The 6,051-nt window shown below is 31.1% G+C and overlaps 1 pseudogene; it reads left to right on the top strand.

Annotated features, from left to right (window-relative positions):
• Positions 1-4,979: 4,979 nt before the first annotated feature.
• LOC132803129 (protein AGENET DOMAIN (AGD)-CONTAINING P1-like) lies at positions 4,980-5,406 on the top strand (annotated as a pseudogene).
• The last annotated feature ends 645 nt before the right edge of the window (positions 5,407-6,051 follow it).

Below are 6,051 nucleotides of genomic sequence, written 5' to 3'. Positions count from 1 at the left end.
TTGAATATTTTTATTCTATGTTGATTATTAGATAAATTGTGAATTAAATTTTTATGCCAATATGTGAATAATTTGAAGTATATATTTTTGACAAATTATGGAAATTTAGATTTTATGGAAATTTGATATTTAAAGGAATTGTGAATTTAATATTATTTTATTTAGTTGTGGAATTTATTTATGATTTTATTTTGCTTAATAAAAATATGTTTCTATGATTTTATGAATATTTGAACTTTTATGTGATTTATTGGAATTCCATTTATCTTGGACCTTGAGGATTAAATTATTGTTTTAAAATTATGTTGAAGAAAATATTTACGCGTTGAATATTATGGGAATGATTTATTTATGGTGGAATTGATGGAATTTATGCAATGGATTTATGATGAGGATTTAAGAAAATGTGGGTTTGAAAAATGGTATAATTCCCATAGTGAATTTTGGAAAAACTGGGTATTTTAATAATAAATTTAATTATTTGTTTTAGACGCACTCATACAGTACTAGTGTTCTGTACTGTATATGTGGATGAGCGCGCAAGTTATATTGTCTCTCGTGAGTTGCCACTGGATCAAGAGCAGGCAAGTTTGATAGTGCATATAAGCCGCCCCCTCCATGGCCGGGATGACGGTTTAAGCAACGGGGCTATCGGAACGCCAAAGCGACCGTATGCAAGTTTCTCTCTTTAACCTCCTGCCAGACGGTGCCCGAGACGCTGGGTATCGTAGGGCATCACTGGTATATAGTGTGGTGCATCAAGAATTTTTTTTTTCAAATATAAATTTCAAATTCCAAAGTTTTAAAATCGTATTTAAATTAAGTGTATTTAATTTGTTTTATCACCTATTTCCAATTAGTATTTTCTAAAATATGTTTATTCATATTTTATGTCAATTATTTTAAATCAATGTTTCTAAAATGCATTTTACCTTGATTTTTACTATTTAAATGGATTTGGTGTTTTAAAATAAATTCTTTTATATTTTTACCATTTACTTCAAATAGATGATTAAATTGATTTAAGTATTTCCATTATTAATTAAATGATTTACTCTGCTTATTTTAGATTGATTGTTTAAATGTACTTTACCATGTTTTTATTATTTGTTTTAATTCGAGATTTTAACATGAATTTTATTATATTTCATACTCTATTTCAAGTTGAAGTTTAAAATTAATTAAAAGTTTTCTTTGATTATTCCATGGATTTAACTAGTAAATTTTGTAATTTATATTTTGAGTTTTTTTTTTAATGCCAAATTCCTTCAATCCAAGTTTATTTATGATTTTATTTATTTTATCTAATGATATCTTATTCTAAATTTAATAATTGGATTTTTTTTAAAAAAAATATGCTTTCAATATATATATTGAGTTCTAAATTAATATTTGTATTTTATGTGCATTCTAAATTATTGCATTCCATTTAATTTAATATTTCCTTTATTATTTTTAATGTAAATTTATTATGATTTTGCTTATTTTATTTATGACATTTTGTGTATAATTTAATAATTGTTATTAAAATTATTCTTGTTTCTTATTATACATTCTAGATCTTTAATTTAATTATTTTATTTATAATTTTTTAATTAATTACTCCTTAATTTTTGGGGTACAATTATTGGGTTTTGTGAAAATGTTTTAAAAATGGAAACTTTTCCAACTGAGTGATCTGTGAGGGTTTTAAGTGAAAACAATATTTCAACTACTTATTATTTATTTGATTATTTATTATTAATTAATAAAGTTCATCTTATCGTTATATTATTATTATTATTATTATTATTATTATTATTGTATCGTAGTTAGGATCACTCACTGAGATGATTAGCATCTCATGTTTTTAAATTTCGTTCCCCTAGGCCCAAGTAAGTTGACGTTGATCGTCCAGGGACGAGCTCGGCTTCTTGGTTCGTTGCCGAAAGTTCAAGAAGCTTTTCCTTCCTTTCCTTTCTATCCTGTATTATTTCTTTTTATCTTTTATTATATTAAATTTCATATTCAATTGTATTTGATAACACGCTGTATACTATTTGAACAATTATTTATTTAATTGTGTACTGGTTCCCTGTTAATTATTGAAATGCTGAAATTTGTGGTGATACATTGTAGTAAAGTGGGAGGAATAAGGTAGTGTATATAGAAATGTGTTTTCAGTGCAGGGAATTTATGGTAAGTCCAACCCTTAAGGGAGGTTCTAATGGATTTTCCATTGGAAAGTCCGGTAGGATTTTCTTGGGATCAGGACTTGTCTAGAATTCTGGTGAAGGATCTTGGACGAGTCCTGACAAATATGTATCTAGTAAATATGCATGAATTACTTGGCTCTCATATCTGGTCTAGAAATCAATCTTTGAAGCTATTTGGAAAAACACAGTATGTAAAAATGCGTATGATGAATATGATTTGGTCTTGAATCCTTTTGCTAGGTAAGTTTCTTATGATTCTGCTAGGAATTTCTCAATTCTTGTTCTGCCAAAATTAAAAGTACCAGTTGTATTTTTAAAATGATTGTTTTTGTTTCCCCCCTGGAGAAATGAGCAGAACATGAGATTTCTTGGTAACTAAAAAGAACCAAGAGATATGTTATGGATTTAACATAAAGAAGTCACTTTGATGGAACATTTACCTGGGGCTGAACAGCCAAAGGTTCCTACAAATGGAGCCCAATTTGATGACTTTGTGTCTAAAGTTGTAGCAGAACCAACGTTAGAGATGTGAGCTTCATATTCATCATCCAACAAACCATTCTTACTTGATATGTCTCTGTGGACTATAGCTGGGCAACATTCATGGTGCATATAGGATATGGCATTTGCTAAACCTTTGACAATATTCACTCTCTTCATCCACTCCAACTCCATCGCGTTTACATTATCACTCAAAATTTTAACTAAACTTCCCCGTTCCATGAATTTATAGACCAAATATGAGTATCTTGTATGTGAACAAAATCCAAAAAGACCAATGATATTTCGATGGTGCATTTTTGTCAAAATACTTGTCTCACTTTTGAAAGCTTCTTGATGTGCTGTTCCATCATTCACATGGAATTTTTCCACTGAAACAACTTGACCAGTTGGTAGTAGTGTTTTATAAACACTTCCATTCCCTCCAACACCACTGCAATATTTAGAGTCAAATTCATTGACTCATGACATGCTAAATGCAGAACAAATAGTACACACAAACACGGAAAGACCACTGCAAGTTAGTAATTTTTAGGAAGTCCAAAAGGCTACATACATGGAGGGTTTGAGGAGGATTGCATTGGAGTTGATAGCTTGTGAGAAATTTGTTTCAAATGCTAGCTTGGTCATGGAGACTACTTCCTCTGCTAAATACATTCTTTTGGAGGTGAGAGTTACTGATCCAATACATCCTTGAGAAGAATTTGATGGAAACTTTCTGGTAATGAATAATGAATAGTCTGATGTTAACTAGCACGAGATTAGATCTTCCAATGTTACAATTTTAAAGCAATACACATCGTATTTCTCGTTTACTTGCAGAGTGTAAGAATGTTCAATTACAAAAATAAGCCCTGCCAACTAGTTACACTAGTTTCTTTATCAACTGGAAGTTATGTTGAGAACTAAATTACTGTTAAGTCTAAAAATGAGTTGTGTGTATGTCAATCTATTGTGATCTTGTATAGGAGCTCAAGAAATTTTTTTATTATTTTTTTCAAAAGAAAACTAAAATGGAGAGGCTCCAACTAGGGGGGTCAAACTGTTGCTAAGTAGAACAGTCAGTGGTAAAATTATGATTATGATTATGATTTTTGTATTGGCTAAAAAGTTGTCAAGTGGTCAATGGCTTTTAGTCCTGGAATGAACCTTTTTTGAGTATCTCAAAGGACTTTTATTTTGTGCTAAAATTTAGTAGATGGAGCTTCTGAATATTGTTCAGGCCTAGCATGGTGACGAAATCAGGAAGATATAACTTGAAGTGTTTCAAAGAAGATTATTTTGTTCTGTTTTGTTCTGCTGAAAGTCTTTATCGTTCAGCAAAGATATATTCCATTAAATTCTTTATAAAGGAATGCCAGTTAAAGTTTTTCCTCCATTAAAAAAACAAGTAGCTGAATGACAGGCAGCCAAATCCCTTGACTCATTCATGAAATTGTTTCTTGAAGTCTTCTTGTTGCACCATGAAAAAATAAAAATCATTTGTGAAACTAAAATAAGAGGAAAATAAAAAAATATTCCTCATTATATTCATTCATGCTCTAATATTCCCTTTTAAAATATTCCTATTGAAGTTTTGATATATATATATATATATATACAGGCATATATTTTGAAGATATTTCCCCTGAAGTATAGCATTATGTCAGATTAGTACAATTCTAAAATTTTATATTAGAGTTTGTAGATCATAATTTTCAAATAAAATAAAATAAAGCAATGTTTTTGTGGTATTGTCGTTCAACTTTAATTAATTTTGATCCAAAAAGAGTCATAATTTGAATATGTAACCAATTTAAGCATTGGTTAGATAAATTAGTCAAATTCAAATAAATAAAATATAAAAAATGAGGAAATTCGACATAATACAATATTTCAAAATAAAATTTGGAGGCAAATCGAAATACGTGTAAAAATAATGGGTTACTTTGTAATTTCATCTAAAATAGAATCAGAAAAAATTTACACAAACGGAGAAAATTAAAAGAAACAAAAGTTTAAAAGTTTTGACTTTTCTCCAAATATAGTTTATGACTTTTCTCGGTTTAGAGATAATGGCTTTGAGAAGAAAAATTATTAAAAATAAATTGTCTGATTTCCAAATCCAAAAGGGAAAGAGATTTCCGACGGATTTCACATAATGCATATGTAGTCCCATATATTTAAGAAGTAATAACCCACTTTTCTATTCTAAACCGAAAAAATAATAATAATAATAATTTCTTATTTCTTTCTTGGGCTCCAAGTTTCAAGTGTTTCACTCTGTTTCTTCAAGAAACATCAATGGCATTTCACGGAGGAGAAGAGGTCGAAGTTTGCAGCAGAGAGGATGGCTTTCTGGGATCATACTACACAGCTTACGGCAGTGGCTCATCTCGAAAACATGAACAGGTACGCTGTGCAGTACAAAGAGCTGTTGAAGAACGATGAATCTGGACTGTTAATGGAGACAGTGTTGAAGAACGAGGTGAGGCCAGTACCACCGGAGATGGTGGCCAGCGGTTTTGAATACCTTGACAATGACGGTTGGCGGGTGGGAAAGATCACAGGGAAGGAAGGGTCAAACCACTACAATGTCTACTTTCAAACCACAAGGGATGAGATTGATTACCCAGTTTCTCGTTGGAGGTTTCATCTTGATTGGCATTTTGGAAAGTGTGTTTCTTCCAAGAAATCTCTACTCCCATCATCTGCTAATTCCATTTGCTGATTCTTGATCTTTCACTTGTTTTCTACTCCGTTTTTTTTCGGTGTTGGACTGCTGGCACGCAAATGCCATCTCTGCAATGTAGATCACTTGGTCTGCCATTTGCCCCCTTGGAGGTGAGAGATGTTGATCCAGTACATCCTTAAGACAGCCAGTAATGGTGATAGTAACAGAGATGATATGAGGTCTCCCGGATGCTTTCCCATGGTCACTTCTAACGTTACAACTCCGAAGCTTTACACGTCAATCTTCTCATTTACTTCCATTGTATAAGCAAGCTGTTCAAAGTAATATGACTTTGAGTTAATATTTTATGATGATCAGAAACTAGAAAGCATTTTACCCCCTTGGAGGTAACATGTTTGGTAGATTATGAAGGTAGAAATTGAAATGGTTCAAAGAAGGTTGCCTATGTTCTCCAAATTTGGAAGAAAATATTTTGTTCTGTTTTGCTATTTTATTGAAACGTTTGATATAACTAAGCGTCACCTTTACGGCCTTGCATGCCGTGGTTTTACTAAATATTATTAAACATTTGAAAAGAAAATGACTGCAAATTTTGCTCTGTCCCCATCTATTAGCAATTTAAATACCAGATCATGTTCTTAATCCATTAAAGACACCAGAAGCTAGACATCACACAACCAA

Source organism: Ziziphus jujuba, chromosome 3 (assembly GCF_031755915.1).
Source record: "Ziziphus jujuba cultivar Dongzao chromosome 3, ASM3175591v1".
Lineage (NCBI taxonomy): Eukaryota > Viridiplantae > Streptophyta > Magnoliopsida > Rosales > Rhamnaceae > Ziziphus > Ziziphus jujuba.
The sequence above is the reverse complement of the archived record's forward strand: the minus strand, read 5'-3'. Positions and strand labels throughout refer to the sequence as shown.